Source organism: Vicugna pacos, chromosome 26 (assembly GCF_048564905.1).
Source record: "Vicugna pacos chromosome 26, VicPac4, whole genome shotgun sequence".
Taxonomy (NCBI): Eukaryota; Metazoa; Chordata; class Mammalia; order Artiodactyla; family Camelidae; genus Vicugna; species Vicugna pacos.
The window spans coordinates 2,621,695-2,640,598 of record NC_133012.1 but is presented as its reverse complement, the minus strand read 5'-3'; the positions used below and the strand labels follow the sequence as shown (position 1 = coordinate 2,640,598).

General features: G+C 46.1%; 1 protein-coding gene across 4 annotated transcripts in view; it reads left to right on the top strand.

Moving 5' to 3' along the window:
• The window catches only part of CSGALNACT1 (chondroitin sulfate N-acetylgalactosaminyltransferase 1), a 257,501-nt gene that overhangs the window by 39,749 nt on the left and 198,848 nt on the right, over nucleotides 1-18,904 (top strand). Inside the window, exon 2 of one of the 4 annotated variants that reach the window (XM_072950190.1) lies at nucleotides 7,956-8,056. The exons of the other annotated variants lie outside the window; for them this stretch is intronic. The gene's annotated coding sequence lies outside the window, so the exon portion shown is untranslated. The remainder of the gene's footprint in view (nucleotides 1-7,955; nucleotides 8,057-18,904) is intronic. 4 annotated transcript variants of the gene reach the window in all.

Below are 18,904 nucleotides of genomic sequence, written 5' to 3'. Positions count from 1 at the left end.
GTGAGTTTATTTCTTAAATTTTCTTTTGTGCCGAAAGTGAATTGTTAGGTTACAGTTTTTTTTAAAAAATTGGGCCCTGTTTGGATTGGTTAGTGGGCTTTTACGATTTGGTGCAATTGCCCCCAGTTCTCTGAGGCTGGTTGGGTTGCCTCAGGCTGTGAGCCCTGGGAGCCCCCCTGCAGGGCCCTTAGGGGGGACCCTGTGCATGACCAGCTGACCTCTGTGAGGGGACCTCCGGGGACCCACTGCCTGCAGGGTGGGACGTTTGCTTCCACAGACCTTTTTCCTTCTCCCTCGGGGTGTGGCCTGTGGCCTGGCATTTTGTTTCACAATAACCAAGAATGTTTTAAATAAAAATCGGTCTCCCATGAGGACGGATGCTGGGGGCATCCCCAGCGACCTTTACAGAGTCGTGAGTTTTCACTCCTGAGCTCAGACGCCTCACCCACAATCTGTGCCTAACTGCTGGGGTCACCCATGAACAGACCCCCCCCACAGGAGGACCCAGGGCTTGAAGGTCAAAGAGGGTGAATGTGTAGAGCACCCCACCTCCTTCCCTGCTGTATGTAAATCTCATGTAAATTATTAATTCAGAGTATCTTTATTGTTCCTTCTGCAAACTGCAAATGTGACTTCCAGCCATGTATTTTTAAACAGCTCTGTTACGATCAAGCAGATTTGAATATCTCATGTAGTTTTTTGTTTTTTGTTTTTTTTTTAACAAATGGGCTTTACTTATAAAGGAAAAAGCTCTTTTCTATATGGCTTTTATTTTTTATTTTTCATTTTGGTAAACTGTAGCCACATTCTGTGTTGGGAGAAATGTGAGCTGTTTCTTATTTAATAGTTCTATTTATCACCCTTGCAGTAGCTTCCTCTGCAGAAAGAGCGAGTTAAGACCCAAAGCAGAGAAATCGATATCCTGGGACCTGGGCTAGATTAGAAAATGGATGAATTTGTAACAAGGTAGGTAATTAATCCGGATAATAAAGATTTACAAACAGCTTTAATTGGCTATAAATGCAGGTAAGGCTGCCTTCTGGAAAGAAAAGATGGAAAATTGTATTTTCTGTTACTTTAGAAATCCCCTGCCAAAGTACTCAGGTGTTAATTGCTGATGAACATGAGGCAACCTCTTAGAAAAGGGCTGCTTGTGAGCTTTCCTTCCAAACGGTTTCCTTCGGACTCTTGCAGATCTGTACCTGCGATCTTCCAGTTGTGTCTAAAATACAGCAGTGAACTTCATGGAATGGGTTTAATACCCAGAAAATTCTCACCATCGCTCTTGTAGCATTTCTAAGTAGAAGCCAGAGTTTTCTAGAGTCCCATGTTTGTTATTTATTGCTGTGAGCAAACCTTCCCCAAAGATAGTGGCTCAAAGCAACAATGGTCATTTATACTTATGCGCACACGGAGATTTGGACAGAGCTGGGTGTGGGAGGCTTGTCGCCCACGCAAGTCACGCATGTCATTTGGGGAGGGTTGAAGAGGGGAGGGGTGAGGGGAAGGGAGAGGGAGGGAGGAGGAGGGAGGGGCAAGGGCGGAGGGAGGATGGGGAGAGAGAGGGATGGGAGGATGAGGTGGGGATGGAGGTAGGGGCAGGTGAGGGGTGGGGAGGGGTTTGAGAATCCTCTTCCATGACTCCCCTTGCGCGTCTGGGAGGTGGCTCCCAGTCCCTCTCCCTGAGGGACCCTCAGCGGCTGCCTGAGCTCCCTTGTACCATGGAAACAGGGTTCTGGGAGTGGTCACTCACGGGGGACCAGGTGGCCAGCTCTGATGGAGTCTTCATGACAGCCTTGGGAGTCTCAGGGCGTGACTTCTGTGCTCCTTGGTCGCCCACGTTGGAGGGGTGGGGACCACAGGCTCTACCTGTTGAGATGAGGATCACATCCCATTAGGAGCCTCCAGTGAACAATTAAATGAGAGACTTTTGATGGCTTGTTTGTAGGCAGAGGCTGCCCTGCATCCCATAATCACTCCATCCGGGCGCAGCGGGTACCGCTGAGCAGTGTTCATCAGGTGGCTCAGGTGGGCCAGGCGAGCTGGGCAGGGCGTCCTGTTGGAGCCGCAGGGACGGAAGTCAGGTTGCAGGGTTGCCGGGACCCGCAGGATGACAGTGACGACGCGCGGACAGCCGGTGTGGCGTGCCTGCACAGTGCTTAGCCCAGACGAGGAGAGGGTGACGGAGGCCAAGACAACATTCTTTTTCTTTCCTTTCCTTTGTCCCTGTTTTTTCTTTTTTCCCAGATGGGGGAGTTTATAGGGAGAAGGGAAGGAGTGGATACAGTGTCAGGTGGCGCTGTCCCCGTCCCCCGTGTGACTTACCTCCCTTAGATTTCCCCAGTGCCCTGCACCGCAGACACCTGGAGCACGTTTGCTTTTGAACAGCGAATTTCCACCTGTAGGAAAAAACGTTGTTTATAGGATTGCTCACCAGCCGCAGTGGCCTCTTTCCTTCCCGGTCAGGGTGTGGCCCTTGGCCTGCCATTTTGTTTCCCAACAGACCAAGGAGATTTTAAATAAAAATCAATCTCCCACATTGATAGAAGCGGTGACCTGCTAGTGGCCTCCTCTGAAATTCATGATGACTTCTCCTCAACCTGGCCTCAGAGACCTCACCAACAGACTCTACCTGGTCCCCAAATCACCCCTCCCCAAAGCCAGAACAGCCTGTAGGAAGACCTGGGGCTGGGAGGGCTTCTAGAAGCCTCCAAAGATGGCCCCAGGGTCCAAACACTGACCTCCTCAGAGAGCCGCTTTCTCTCAAAGAGACCTGGTGGTCTCTCAAATAGGGTATGAACACCTCCTTCGGGGGGAGGGGGGTGACATTGATCACTCTTGTAAAAGTGCATCTAAACCATAAAAACTGTAAACTGCAGTGCGCCCTACAAACGCAAGGAACTGATTATTTGTAGCCCCGCAGGCCAGTGTGGGTGCTTATGTTATATTGAGAAAACTGATTTTTTTTTTTTTTTTGCCTCTGAGGGTCATAGAATATCTGCTTCAGTCACTTTCCCATTTTTTGACTTCTATAAGAAATTGCCTGGAAGTGTCAGCAGCTGAAAAATAAATAGCAATAATTCTTTGCTTCATGGTCTACAGTTACAATAGACACAGCCATAACAGTCCTCTATGTGGCCTTTTTCTTTCTAAGAAATAAAAATCCCTGACCGGAGTAGGTTAATGGGAGAACGGCATTTCTGCTTTAGTTCATTTCATTTATCAATGATTTGCACATTTGCACAGAACCATACCTTTAGAGTATTATTGTAATTTGCAATATTTATCTACATATTTATAGTCTGTATCGCTGGAGTCTTGTGGTGACTTGTAACTTTTTTTAGGAAGGCTTCCCTTTCAGAGCTACTCACTGCATTCTTTCCCAAAACAAAACTTTTAATGAGGACAAGGGGTGAGACCCAAGTGTGCATTTATTTCCTCAGTTTTTCTGCTTGGTAGAGGAAGTGTGTGTGTTTAAATGATCACATATAGAGATTGTGGCTTAAATGTTTCGCTGAAGAATTTGTTGTTTAGGATGCCAACTGGAGAAAAGCTCTTTGGTGGCTTGGAGGCCCAGGTGATGTCTGTTTCACTCCAGGAGAGCAGAAATCACAGACGTGATCATACTGTGCAGAGCTCTGTGGTTCCTAATGCCGGCAGAGGCCCTGACCACATGAATATATCCAAATGGCAGTAGGAAGCAACACTGAAATAAGAGAGGACATTTGAAAAGCTTACCTTTGGTGTTTGCATTTCCTAGTGTGTGTGCGTGTCTGTGTTGAATGAGACTTCGTCCTCGACAGTGTGGGAGTGGACGCACATGGCCACGTCAGATGTGGAGCCAGGGAAGGGAGCCCCTGACCCATGGTGGCCCATCTCTGATCCCGAAGCCACGGTGACCCCCGCCCCTGTGACTCCTGGGGCGGTCGGTCACTGGACCGCGCTGTTGTGCTCCAGGACTGCATCTTTCCCACGTGTTCTTCCCCAGCTGCCTAATCTATTTCGTACTTACAGGAGGTCAGGGGGAGGTGATGAAAGATCCCAGGCCGTGGAGGAGCCCGAGTTCTGCGTGTCTGCTCTCTCTGCGAGGACCGAGGGCAGTTTGTTCAGATCAGGGGGCATTCCTTCTGGTTTTTGCTGTGGTTTCCATTTCAGGGGCTCCCTTTCTGTGCGGAGTCTTTTTAAATGCACTTTCTACGGGGATAACATTGGTTTATGACAGTATGTAAGTTTCCTGTGTTCAGTGCTCTATTTCGATTTCTGTGCACCCTGCACGCGCTCTCACCGCCACTTCAGTTTCATCCGTCACCACACAGGTGATCCCTTTTACCACCCACCTCCCTGCTGCTTCCCCTTCCCGGAGCCATGACTCTGTTCTCTATATCTCCGTGTTTGCTTTTGTTTGGTGTGGTTTGTTCATTTGGTTTGTTTGTTTTTGTGGATTTTGTCGATTTGTTTCTTAGAGTCCACGTACTTGTGAAGTCATGTGGTGGTTGTGTTTCTCCCTCTGATTTATTTCATTAAGCATAGTCCCCTCAAGGTCCATCCATGTTGTGGCGAATGGCAAGATTTCATCTATTTTTTATGGCTGAGTAACACACACGCATACACACACCCACATCTTTATCCATTCATTTGTTGACAGACGCTTAATTTGCTTCCATGTCTTGGCCATTGTAAATAATGCTGCTATGAACACTGGGCTACATGTATCTTTTTGAGTTAGTGTTTCTGTTTTCTTTGGATGATTACCCAGAGGTGGGGCTATTTAATTTTTTTACGGACTCCCCACCCTGTTTCCACTGTGGTTACCCCAGTTTCCCTCCCTCTGTGGGATCTGGGTGGGAGGCGGGCGCAGGCATAGCTCCCAGCCCAGCCAGCTCGGTGCTTCTCTCTGGAACTTGAATCTGGAGTGAGTGGTGCGGAGAGGAAAGATGGATAGATATGTTTGTGGCAGTGGGGGCAGCGGTCCTGTGGGCTGCCTTGACCCCTAGGGCGTACCTCCCATGAGTGAGCCTTTGCTGGTGTTGTAGGTTCTTCCTGGGCTGCCAAGCTTCATCCCTGGTCTCCAGAGTCCCCTGGGTGGTCCCCAAACTGCCGCTGGTTTTGCACCCTCCACTCTGGGGCTTCCTGTCTCCTTCCTCCCTGGGTGGAGCGAAGCAGCATCATGAGGGTTGATTTTCAGAGGAGAGGAGCTGGTCCTCTTGCCTCTGTCACCTGTGGCTAGCAGTGGCCATCACTGTGCGATGACCTCACAGGTCACTAGCACATGATGTACCTGAATATTTTGATGTCCGAGTCCAGGTAGATACCATGGTCCAAGTCATACAGTCAGACAGTGTGTGCTTATGGCTAATAGATTAGAAAATACAAATAAAAGGAGGTAAAGAAACACCTCTCATTGTCTCGCCACCGAGAAACAACCACCCTAACATACATTTTTCTGGACCTTCTTTTTGTTAAGTTTCACCACCCCATGGTGGGTGCTGTTCTCAGCGTTTTTTGCAGACCCGATCTCATCAAGCCTCCCCAGCGTGCGCGGTGTTATAACCCCCAGTTCACAGAAAAGGGACTTGAACCTCTCAGGGGTCAAAGGTTGTGCTCTTAACTGTAACTGTCACTGCGTGTTATAAACGGGTCGTTATTTCAAGAAATCTTAAGGAGCGCCTCCTCTGAAACGTGCTCCTGCTGCAGCAGGTGCTCGAGCCGAGTCGTGAGCGTGGAGCAGCCTGGGTCCAGGTTTCCTGGGGCCTGATGCTTAGGCAGTGTTGGTTTCTCTTTCAGGAAAAGGGTATCAACTTTTAAATTTTTTTTTGTGGGGAGGAGGTAATTAGGTTAATTTATTGTTATTCAGGACCTCGTGAATGCTAAGCATGCGCTCTACCGCTTGAGCTATACCCTCCCCCCAGAAAAAGGATATGAACTTCTAAGCAGAGAATTAGATTTAAAAGTGAGTATTTCCTTAGAATTAGAAAAGGAATCACCACACATTCCTGGAGCCTGGGAAACTCAGGGCCCTTCTTTTTCCTTCTGGGCTCCCTTTAGGCAGTTGGCCAGGAAAGCTTACATTAAAAGCCTTTCTGATCGGGTTGGAAGGTGCCTTTTCCTCCACACCCAGGCGACTCCCCCATCCCAGGGCCAGGGTTGGGGAGGGTCCTGCTGCTTTCTCGACGTTGGCTGCCCCTGCAAGGGAAGCAGAGGGGGGTGGGGGGTTGAGGAACCCTGGGTCTCAGGGGTGTGGTGAGAGGAGGAAGCCCCCTTCTGAGCTGAGAGTCTGGGGGCCCGGGGAGTCACCCCAGCAGGAGTGGGACAATTCCTGTCTCACCCCAAGATGAGAGTTACTGCCTGGTGTTGTCTTCTCATAATTTTATGTTTCATGTTTGGTGTTTGTCACACCTACAGTTTAATTTGGTGAATGTCTTGGAGCAGGGATCTGATTTAGTGTTATTTCTTTGAGGTTTTAGCCAGGTGCTTCAATTTATTAATTCATCCATCTTGCCCTATTGATTTGAAACGCCACTTTTTAAAAAACAATTTTTATTAAATTGTGATTTATACTTGAATCTGTTTCTGAATTTCTATTCTGTGGCATTGATAGGCCTGTTTATTTCTGGGCCATCACTCATTAATCATTGAACTTTAGTGTATATATATATGTTTTATATATTAAGTATAACATATAAAGATAAATTAATATATATTTTATTTTATTATCATTATATATAATATAAACATTATATTTATAGATAAATATTTATTATAAATAAATGCATATATTTAATACATATTTGGAGGATGGGGCTCTCTCCCTCACCCTTCAATAGCTTTTCTTTAAAAATAATTTCTTGACTCTTCTCACAAATTTATGGTTCCAGGTGATCTTTAGAATCATTTTTGCCAAACTCCAGAAAAATGTTCTGTTTGGAATTTATTGGATTAGTATTATTTTTAGATTATTTTCTAAATACTTGAAGTCTATGTAATATTAAATTATGCTTTTCAGAAATGTGGTGTTTCTTTTTATTTATTCCATCTTCCCTTTTTTTTGTGGTTGGTGTGGGATTTTTCTTTTTTTTTTAAACATATTTTAATTTTACTTATTATTATTTTTTATTTTCCCTCTTAACTGAGACACTGGAGATTGAACCCAGGACTTTGTGCACACCAAGCGCGTGCTTCTACCCCTAAGCTATGCCCCTCTACCCCCCTTCTTGGCAAAGTTTTACTGTTCAGTTCTAGGCAGTAATTTTTTATTTTTGTTATGGAAGGGTTCTCTATCCCTTTCTCGTACTGTTTTCTAACTGGCTTTTGTTGGTATGTAGGAAGGCTTTTTAAAAAAGAATTGGACACCTAATCAAACCCACTTTTGGAGAGGTTTCTGATGAATAAAATCGGATGAAATGCTACTGTGACTGGCCCTGTGCTGTGGGAGGAGATCAGGGCCTGGTGACCTCATCCTGGTGACCTGGTCCTAATCACTGTGATGGAGCAAAGTCAGGTGAAGGTTGGGAGGTGCAGAACTGGTGGGGTTTATTGAAACCAGTGAAATCCTGGCAAAGCGTGAATCCTACAGCACAGATTATGCTTCCACTACAGCGCAGGTCAGGTGGCGTGTCCTGAGCTGAGATTTAACTGGATCATGGCCCTGATCAGTTACCCTGTCTGTCCTGTCTGACCACGCAAATCAGTGTCCCCGGCTCTTCCCTATGAAGGACGGCGCCTACCTGAACTGAGCACAGGAAACAGGGAGCTCCCAGATGGGTGCGTGGGTACCTTGGGGTGACCTGCTGCTGGGCTGGGGGCTCTGCTTCCAGACTCCGGACCCCGGTGGCATGTACTGCTTCCCTGTGCTCACCTGAATGTGTCTGAATAAAGATTTCAGAGGCATAAGTCAGCTTACTTATAAATCAACTTCTGTCCTCCTCTCTTGATACATGTATCTTCAATCGACCCAGACAGCTGGATTCAAGTTAGCAACCTCGTGCTTCTCGGATTTCTTGTCCAGCATCTCCTTGTTTCTGCATGTTCCTGTAGACATCCCAGCCGCACGTCCCAGGTCTGTCTGCCCCTCCTGCACACCTCCTCCTTGTCCACCCTTGGGAGAACAGACCCAAGCAGGGCCTGGAGCAGGTCCCAGGACTGTTGTGTGGCCTAGAAGTCAGGGGTGAGGTCCAGGTAGATGCATCCCCTGGGCCCAGGGAGCCTCTTGCTGCCTGGACGTGGCGTGGCTGGAGGAGGTCTGAGCAGAGTCCTTTGAGCTTGGTGCCCAGGGCGGGGGATGGAGGTGGGAGGAGTGGCTGGAGCAGGTGGGAGCGGGGAACCCAAGGGCAGGTGAGGGGATGCAGGGGGTGGGATCAGGCACCCCAAGCATCAGAGCCTGGGACGTGCCAAAGTATAATCTTAGAAACGCTCTTTTATGACTTCTGGATCGTGGAAAATACATGTCCATCTGGTTCAGACCCAGTGGACGTGGTGTCCTGTCTCTTTCCCAGTCCACATCCCCAGTGCTTCCTTAGAACGTGGCTTCCAGTTAGTGGAGTCGGGGAGGAACTGGGCACAGGGCTCTTCCCTCGAGATTCCTCTCCCCTTTCTGGTCCTCACTCTTTGCCTCAGTCCCCCATCTCCACCCAGAACCTGTCTCTCCACTTCATTTCCATTCTCATCTTCTGTTCCTTTTTTTTTTTCTGGAGAATCTCCTTGTCCCTGATGCCTGGTGGCGGCAGTGGTGACTTGGCAGGGCGGGGGGGGGGCTTCGCGGGGAGATGGGAGAACCTTCCCTTACATCCCAGTGAGCTGGGCGTTGTTATAGTCATACTCTGTTCAGGGATTCCACAAGTTCATGGGCTTGTGTGGGTTGACATGGAAACCGAGCTGTTCTAATAACATTATTTCTCTGGAGAAGTGCAGTCCCAGTTTCAAATAACTGATTTACAAATGAACTTTCAGAACAAAGCATGTTTGTCACTGTGGCTGTTATTTTTAGAATTTCGGATCTGAAAAGGTGCTCTTTGTACATCAAGAAGTGAATGGAATCAAGTCTAGCCTGACGTCTGGGCCCCTTGCAGCTCTGAGGGTCTGTGATTGGAGACCACCTCCTTGTTTCCATGGGTGAGGAACCTTGGATCAGAGTGTCAGCTGATTTCTGTAATGCTAGACGAAGCCTTGTCTGAAGCCAGACCTCTGATCACCGCTGTCAGGACGGAGGAGTGCCGCTTTGATTCCCGGAGGATTTGGGCACTGGCATCCGTCTGGGGGTAGCGAGCTGGGGGTGGGGTGGGGTGTGCAGGGGGGCGTGGCAGCCCCGAGCTCCCAGCGCACACTGAACCCTCAGCTCCAGGGGTGCCCGTTAGATATCATACTCGCGACCACGTTAATACGAGAGGATATTTCAAGATCAGCAGGAGTCATGGCTTTTTAGAATTTTAAAGTGGCTGCAGGGCTCATTGGATGGACATTCTCAAACCGTGTTCTTGTCCTTCTTTAAAATGAGGTTGAATCTTGTAGAAACCTATGATGAAAAAGAATAAAAAAAGGAATATGTGTATGTATATGTATGACTGAAACATCATGCTGTACGCCAGAAATTGACACATTGTAACGGACTACACTTTAATAAAATAAATAGAGTAAGATTGATCTGCGTGTGGAGTTACACTGTGGGGATTTTTTTTAAATGACTGCAGCAGTCTTGAAGCTCCTAACCTTTAAAAGTTCTAGTACGGAGAATGATAACTCTTGTTTTTTGCAACTTTATGAAATTTATTTTCTGTTGTGTCAATTGCATAGCACTGTGGGGCTGTTCGCTCGTCTGTAAAAGAGGGATAGCGACACATCGCAGTGACACGGCAGGAGCACCTGGCACTGTGCCTGCCTGCGGTAACTGATCACCGACTGTGCATCCTCTCTGCTTGTGGTCCTGCTGTCACTGTGATCAGGGATCCCCCGTCACTGCCAGGACTCTGCCCGTCTGCTTCTTAATAGATTTCCTGTACTTTCTTGCACCTCCTCCTTCATCTGGGGGTATTTTCTTACTCCAGAAGAATCTGTTTCATATTCTGAGAGCTCTCCTTCATGTGTCGAGAGGTACAGAATTTCTTCTTTTTTATGTTTTTAAGATTTTTGACTTGTTATGTTCCAGGAACTGGTTTTAATTCCTCTCTGCTGTCTCAGAGTCCTTTCAAATTTTTTTTTCTTCTTGATCATTTCCTGTACACCATTTGTCTTGGACATTCTTTTCTTAATAATCTGGGGGTGTCGAGATATTCCTAAAGCCTGTTTACCTTTTCTGTTGGGTGCCTGCCTTGTGTTTTTGTCAAACATTATCAGTTTCTGCTCTGCTGTGAAGACGAAAGGAGACAGAACTTTCTAAACTGAGCTACCCTTTGGGCAGCTTCTCCTGGGAGAGTTTTTGTTCTACTGTTGGTTATTGCAGAATTCCCTCTCCCTCTGCTGATCCTTGTCTGTTGCAAGATGTTGGTATTTCATGCTCATTCCCACCATCCCGTCTCCTCTCGGCCACAAAGCAAATACGCAGAGACCTCTTTACGCCTCCTGTCCATGCCTCCGCGCCAGAGTGCTGGGTGTTAAGCTTAAAGTGATTGCCTAACATTTGGGATGAGTCCCTGAGGAAATGACTTAGGAAACGTGTTTATCATGCAGCGGAGGTAGTGTTTAATGGGGTTGTTTTTCAGACAGTGTGAAAATTCCCGTCATCTGTGACTTTTAACCTTCCCTACACAGGAATCCTGCCGACATCCCTGCTGAATTCCGCACCACGATTTCCCTCATCCGGATATGCGCTCACTCTTCAAAATGACTTTTTTCATATCTTTTCCCCCCTCCTTAACCTCCAGCATCTCCCACCCTTCCTTCCGATCAGCTGGTATCTTATTTCCCTGATGAAGTGAAAACACTTTCAAGACGGTGAGTCTCTCCTTTCAGCTCAGACAACACGCCCACCACGTCTGTCTGTCCTTCTAGCCTGATTTCCTTCCTGCTGCGATGTCCACACCCTTCTCCATGCGCCCGTCCAAGGCTTGGCCTCCTTGGGCTCTTTCCATCCTCTCTCCCACTCGGGGGACATCTCTCTGTGGCGGATCCGTCTCTCCCTGGTCATCCATCTCTCCTTCCTGGATCAGCCTCGGCAGCAGCCAGAAACATCATCCCTCTTCAACCCACTTCTGTCTACACAACCTCCACCTTCTCCTCCCCTTTCCTGCCGGAGTTTCAGAACAATCGTCTGCACTGCCCCCCTCTTCCTTCTTCCTTCCTTCCTTCCTTCCTTCCTTCCTTCCTTCCTTCCTTCCTTCCTTCCTTCCTTCCTTCCTTCCTTCCTTCCTTCCTCGTTGGGCTTTTGTCCCCAGCACTTCACCAAGCTGGTCTTACCAGGGTCCCTAGTGACTCCTCCATTGGCCAGTCCAGTGGTTGGTTCTCAGTCCCCGTCACGCTAGACCCACCAGCAGCTTTGACACAACCCCTCATGCCTTCCTTCTCGATCTTCTCCCCTGGGTCCCAGCGCCCAGCCTCGCCCGTCTGCCCTGCAGCCTGTTGCTGGTCTCTCTTCCCCTTCCCGAGTCTGAACACGGGCTCGGTTTTGGGGTCCCTGCTTTTCCCTCTTTTACTTGACAGACATTCTCCTCTAGTTCCATGACTTCATTTGTTCACATATTTTACTTGTTTATTTAAATTTATTTATTTTACTTTTTATTGACGTATAGTCAGTTACAGTGTGTCAGTTGCAGTGTGTCAGTTTCTGGCGTACAGCATAATGTTTCAGTCGTCCACACACACACATAAATCTGTTTTCATGTTCCACATACTTATTTGTGTAGTCTTATTTTCATCATTAGCTCCTTCTTATGTGACAACGTGTGTTACGTCTTCCGACATTGCTCCCAGTTCCGGAGGCTGTATGTTTATTATTTTTTCCATGTTTGTTCTCTCTGTTCTTCAGATTGGGTAATGTCTGTTGATCTTCAAGTTTCCTGACTTTTCTTCTGTGATGTCCCTTCTGCTCTTGCGATGAGCCCATGAATTTTTGACTACAGATCTAGTTTTCAGTCCCACAATTTCCATTTGGTTCTTTTTTTATCGTTTCTGTTTCTGTGCTGGGGACACCTGGCTTTGCACTGATTTCAAGAGCGTCTACCTCATGGAACACAGCTCCAGTAGCTGCTTTCAAGTCTTTACTCAGTTACTCTAACATCTGGTCAAATTGAGGTGCCATCTGCTGATTCTCTTTTCCCCTGGGAACTGGTCCCATTTCCCTGGTTCTTTGTATGTCGAGTAATTTTGCGTTGTCCTGAACATTATGAGTGTTGTGTAAACTCTGGGTCCTTTTGTAATCCAGGAGGGTGTTACGGTTCTTGTCTGTTTCTTCGTTTCCGCAGGCAGTCGACATGGTTATTAAGGACACAAAATCTGTCTCACCCTCTCTGAGAGGCGGTTCCAAATGTGGTTTAGTCTTCCAAAGCCTCTGCTTTCTGTTTTGGGTCTGTCCTGCACATATGCAGCTTAGGGTGAGCCCAAGACCTGTGTGGGGTCACACATGGAATTTGGGGACCCCGTTGTCTAGCTGTCTCTACTCTGCGGCCCCACTTACACGAGAGCCAGATAGATGAGTTTCCTCTGTGCAGTTTATCTGACTGTGGACCTTTGTGACTGGGGCCCACCCTTGGGGGCAAAGGTAGGTGAGGGGGGTGGAGAGAGAGAGAAAGAGGGGGCTTAACCCTTTGTAGAGCACTTTTCCAACTTTGATGCCTTTCTACAATCTGCCTGCTTTTTTCAGTTTTCTTTTAAATTGTGGTGAAATACATATAACATAAAATTTACTATCTAACCATTTTAAAGTGTCCGGTTCAGCAGCATTAAATTCTTTTGCAGTGCTGTGCAGTGATCACCACCATCTGTCTCCCTAACTCTTTTCCTCTTGTAAACCTGAAACTCAAGAAATATTTGCTGCATAGGGAACCATATTTAATATCTTGTAATTACCTTTAATGAAAAAGAATATGAAAATGAATATATATATATATATATATATATATATATATATATATATATATATATATATATGCAAGACTGGGACATTATACTGTACACCAGAAATTGACACATTGTAACACAATTTAAAAAAAAAAGAGATACTTGTTGAATGAACAAACCAAAAAGCAAACAATGTGTTCAGAGTATTTCTTCATGGAAAGGGATTTTTGCAGAGAGTTACCTTCCATTCTTTTCCAAAACCACTATGTTAAGAGAAGGATGAAGAAATTGTTACGGTCATGCATTCTAAGATGTTGGCATCCGCAAACCTGTCTTTGAAGTACAGAGCATCAGGGCACTGGTGGAAGCAGATGAATTAAGTCTCACTCCAGCACACTTCGGCTGGGTTCTTTGTTCCCACTGGGCCATTTTCCTAAAGACAGCCACTGGAGCCAGAGATGCACATACCTAGCTTTCCCTCTTGTATCCTGGAGTGCATCTGAAGACAGACGTGGGTGGACACCCCAGTGTGGAAGCCAGCCCCGGCCACACTGTACGTTGCCACTGTATGTACCCACGCACACACCCGGTCCCATGATCGTGCGTGAGAGTGAGCGCTGTTATGCAGACGGAATCCTCGCCTCCTCCATTGGTTTCAGCCCCTCTGAAACAGCCAGGTGGGCTTCGAAGTTGCAGCAGTTACAAAGAGCAAATGCGTAAACCCAGAACCCCCGTGAAGACTCTGAAATCCCTGTCGCCTTTGTTCTTTGCACCGAGTCCATGTTCATTCATTGCGATGGATGGATGGCCACGTGGCTTCATCACCGGAAGGACGGTTGTCGCCCCAGGGTGTGTGTTCTCGCTGTGGGTGAGAAGAAGAGGACATTTGCCTCTTTTTCCTAAGGCTACAATACAAATTAGGAGCTCTTTTGAGATGGCTTTCTGGATTGACTTCTCGCTTCTGAAAGTAGACTTTAGGAAGGAGGATTTCAAAGGTGTTTTTTGAATAGGGAAACACAGCGCTTATAACTCAGAGTTTTCCGTTGCCTCCACAATGAAACTATTACTGCTCAGGTGCGTAATGAGCCAAGTCAGGTGGGAAAGAGCTGCCGTGTTCCGTTGTTCTTTGCTTTTTTGGAGTACAGTATTTTCCTGTTTGCCATTTTAAAAGGCTTTTCCTCCTTCTTTATGTGATAGTCAAAGTTTTTGTTTGTTTGGTCTTGATGAGAGTAGCAGATTATAATGCTCTGGTTGGAATTTAGAATGAATAGTGGCTTAAGAAGTATTAAAAGATCTACTTCTCATTTATATTTTGAGAGTAAGTTTTTTTTTTAAGATTTATTTATGGACCTTCATTTTTTTTTTTTTTTGGTGGAGGTATGGGGGATTGAACCCAGGACCTTGTGCATGCTAAGCATTTGCTCTACCACTGAGCCATACCCTCCCCCAAGTAAGGTATTATATAATTGTCATATTTAAGTAACTCGAAAGAGGGAGCATAATGAGAATGTTTTCTGCATGGTCTCTGTGCTACTTAGCCTTTAATTTAGATGGTTAATGGTAGTCTCTGGCTGTCCAGGTTGTCTGGCATTTTTCAACATCTGAAAGGCATTACGGGAAATGCTTTGCAGGCCTGTTAGGAAGGTGCTGAATTTGTGAGCTATGACTCACTCCTCTTGGTGGAAGGAAGACGTAGTGGGAGGGAAAATTCCTAAGCATCTCCCTGGCTGTCTGAAAGCCAGAGTGATTTTTGAGTCCTCATTCATTTTCCATCCATTTATTAATCCAGGAGATATTTATTGTATGATTGCGTGTTCTGCTCCATATCAGTCACTGTGCTAGGTAGGCGTCTTGGGAAGAGTTCCTCTCTTTTATGCAGAGCAGTGGTGGTGGAGGGGTGCAGAGGCCAGAACACTTCTCTGAGTCTGATGGAAAGGCTGTCAGGTGTGGGCGAACATAGAAGCGTCTGAGCACGTGGCTTCAGGACACGGTGCCCTGTGCTGCCCAGGGTATCGTGTCTCGGAGCCTCAACAGTGTCCTCAGTCCTGTGCAATCCCTCCTCTTCACATTTTCCTCGAGGAAACAGAAGCATTATTTACGATCGTTAAAAAGAAAATCTCCCTGCCACGTGGAGCAGGATGGTGAAATTGACTATTGTGCGTTCAGAAGATGGAGTTCTCTGCTGTCCTTAAAAAAATATTGCTAAACATATGTAATGGCACAGGGGAACGCTCACCATCTAGTAAGTGGGGGAGGCAAGCCCGTAAAGTAGGAGGATCGCAACATGGTGCCACCTGGTTCTCACCCCGGCCACCTGGCCCGCCCCGCCCCAGCACTTGGGGCCCACCCTGCCCTGCCCTCGACCTTTCTGTACCATCCTGTACAATCCACTTGTTCATGTTACTGCTTGCTGTCTTTCTCTCCTGATAGAATATACGTTGCAGGAGGGCAAGTGTCTTTTTTGGGTTTTTTTTTCTCTATTTCGTTCTCCGTGTCTGGCACAAGGCAATGTTGAAGGAAAGGTGGCTGGATTATAATACAGATGATTGTTATTCATTATTACCTTTTATTTTTTGGAGCTTTCCACATGTTCTGTAATAAACATGGATTACCTCTAATTAGCAGCAAGACTGAAAGAATGAGCACAAGTGGATGAATAACAACATGTAATACTGAGTAATAATTAGAGGGAAGAAAAGCTTAAGAAAGATATTATTGTGGGGGAGAGGGGATAGCTCACGTGGTAGAGCACATGCTTAGCATGCATGAGGTCCTGGGTCCAATCCCCAGTCCCTCAATTAAAAAAATACTAAAAAAAGAAAGATATTAATTGCATATGAATTTCTCATGTGGACCTAACTAGTTTATCTGGGGGATGGCGGAATGGACTATTGAAGGGGGCAGAAGCGAAGCCTTCCAGCACGGTCGGGATGGATCCCAGGATCCCTGGCCTCCGGCCTGGGTTCTGCGCGTGATGTTGGCCGGGTTTTGAGCCTTACCACGTCTGGGCTGGGAGCCAAGTGGAACCTCTTTAAGAAGAAACCGTAGAAATACTCTAAGCACATACGGCATACTTGTCTATGGGCTGTCTTTTCTCTGCAAGTAAATGACAAGCTGCTGGAGAAAAAGTTTTCTATTTTCTCCTTCTCTCGCCTCCCTGGTGCATAAGCAGTTCTGGTCTCCAAGTTGATGTCACGTGCCTGTTGGTTGATCCTTGGCTTCCCATATATAATATAAATGTGGTTTCTGACCCTTTAGAGACGGGAAAAGAAGAGTGCAGTGTAATGCCTTGGGAGGTAATATATATGTATGCACATGCATATTTAATGACATTTTGTTATTCAGAATTTGAACAGCTAGTGAACTAAAGTGAAACGTCCAGGATATAACTGGCTTGCACTGACCTTCTGCTGTTAAAACTGTCCGGTTTTGATTTTGGGGATTATTTATTTTTTTGGTGGAGGGGTATGTACTATGGTTTATTTATTGATTGATTTTAGTGGAGGGGCTGGGGATTGAGCCTGGGACCTCATGCATGCTAAGCACGTGCTCTCCCACTGAGCTCTACTCTCCCCACTAAGGTTGTCCAGTTTTTATTCAGGGAATATAGATTGATTTTTAGGAAGCAGTTTATCAGATAACATGATTCAGTTCAGGCAGTCTCCTATTTATAAGGCGCCTGAATAAGCACAGAAGGGAATTGTAGAGGTCAGCTGAAAATAAGACAGAAAATAAGAGTCTTAGAGGTGGAATTCTAAGTGCGGAAACAATGCCTCAGAAAAAGACATACCGTTGGGGGTTTAAAGACGGGAGAGAGAGCGTGTGATTCGGGGACAGGTGCTCATGCGTACAGCTGGGGCCACTGTTAAGGGCCAAGGGTTGTGCGTTTTGTTGTGCGGGAGGGAGGGGAGATCGTAGACGTGGGGGAGGTAAGGGAGGCCAGTTGAGGAGGGATGGGGGAGGGCGTTGGGTGAGTAGTGGGTTCCTGGGCAGGACTGCAGGGACGAGCCTGCCAGGGCGGGAGGAGGAAACTGACCGGTGGATGGATGCAGGTACCCCGGGGGGAGCCTTCCTGCTGCAACAGGAACCTGTCTCCAGTCTCCCGAGGGAGCCCTGGACAGTCAACCCCAGTAGAAATGGAGTTTGAAAGAGAAGGGTTACAGTTTCCATTTGGTTTGACAAATAGAAGTGTAACTCTGTGCTTTGATATTGGTGGTATTCATGGTAACGCCTTTCATTGCATAATGGTATTTGTTAAGCGAAGAGACGTAAAATCCAAGAGAAAGTGTTTGCTCCCAGAAATGTAGGTATTTTTACCCCCTGTGGTTGCACAGCCACTGGCTTGCGCTGGTGCTTGACTTTGCAAATTGACTTAAACTGCTACGGGGAAAATGGAGGTAAACTTCACATGGTTAAATTATTTTCTCAGAGCCATATAGCAAATTCTTAAAATACTTTTGAATTGAATCCATGTGCCTGGACTCTAAGAAGCCTGCTTTGTCAGTTGACATCACCTGTGTGCAGTGAGTGTTCTGATATTAATGCTATTTCTGTCTGTTGCTTTGTGCAGTTTGTTTCAATCAATAAATAATCATCTTTAACAGTCTTAAAAAGCATGTTGGGGAGGAATTCAAACCATGATCACTGGAAATGCATCAGTCATTTTTCAGTGTTTCAAAAGGTTTAGCAAGTATGTATATCCTTAGCTCAGCATGATTTATATCATTTTCTCCTTTAAAAATAGGTTTACAGTTTAGAAGCAGACGCTGACTCTGGGGGTTTGCGTTTACTCATGAAGTATAGTCGATCAGTTCTTGACCTTTTTTGGGGTATTACTTTAAAAAGATTCCACTTGTTACTTTTTTTAGTTTTTTAAATTCTAAAATAGATTTGGAAAGAAAGCAAATTGAAGACTCATATGGAACGTTTGCCTATTTTTGTAAAGTTGTGTGTGTGTCTGAGCTGGGGCTCTGTGTGTGTGTGTGTGTGTGTGTGTGTGTGTGTGTCTGCGCTGGGGCTCAGCGTGCAGAGAAACAAGCTGAGGTGTGTCCGACCCCAAGTTGCATCCCTGCAGTGGCTCCAGGGATGAAAGTGGAATTGGAGGCGGGGGTGGGGGAGTGGGTGGGGGGAGGGCTAGTCGCTTCTTACTTTATATACTTTTAAAAGAAATGATGAGATTGTGGATGATTTTTACCTTTCCTTTTTGCATTTTTGAATAAAGAATAGGAAAAAAACCACTCATCAAAACTATTTCTCGCTGTGTGGATGACTGGGTTTTACATTTCAGAGCTAGTTTTTTCTCTCCTTTTGGAAAAGTTAAAGGATACAATGTATGCTGCTCTGGTTTTTACTTTTTAAAACTGTTTCCAGCTTCTTCTTTTCGTATTCGAATGTTTACAACTCCTAGTTCACCTTCACGACCCTCATTTTCAGAGGAGTTGTGAGCTGTCCTTGAATTATATTTCCTTGTAGAATATTTAGTTCAGGGCAGTTTTATGATCTCCGTAGTGCTTAATGCTTTTTTCATATGCTTTATCAAGTTTCTGAGTTCTTACCAATATTTAATACTTTCATAATGAAAATATGGGCTGGGCATCATCTTACATTCCGTTCTCCGTGGTGTAACTTACAGCGATTTGCAGCCTGTGAGTTTCACATGCTCTCTGACAAAGCAGCAAATGATCTCAGCTTTTTGGAAGTTCTCATTCGAGGGAGAGACACTAGGTTTTTGACTTGTAGATACCGTTTCTTGTCTGTTGTTTTGTGTTGGATTTAGGGTTTCGACCTGTCCAAACGCCAGTCATGCTTTTCCAAAGGGAGTTTGACAGTCCTGACCCTCCTTCTTCCATTGTTGTTTGAAGGACCACTCAGATCACTTTACACCTTAAGTACTAAGGTAGAATAAGATATAGTCTTCGGA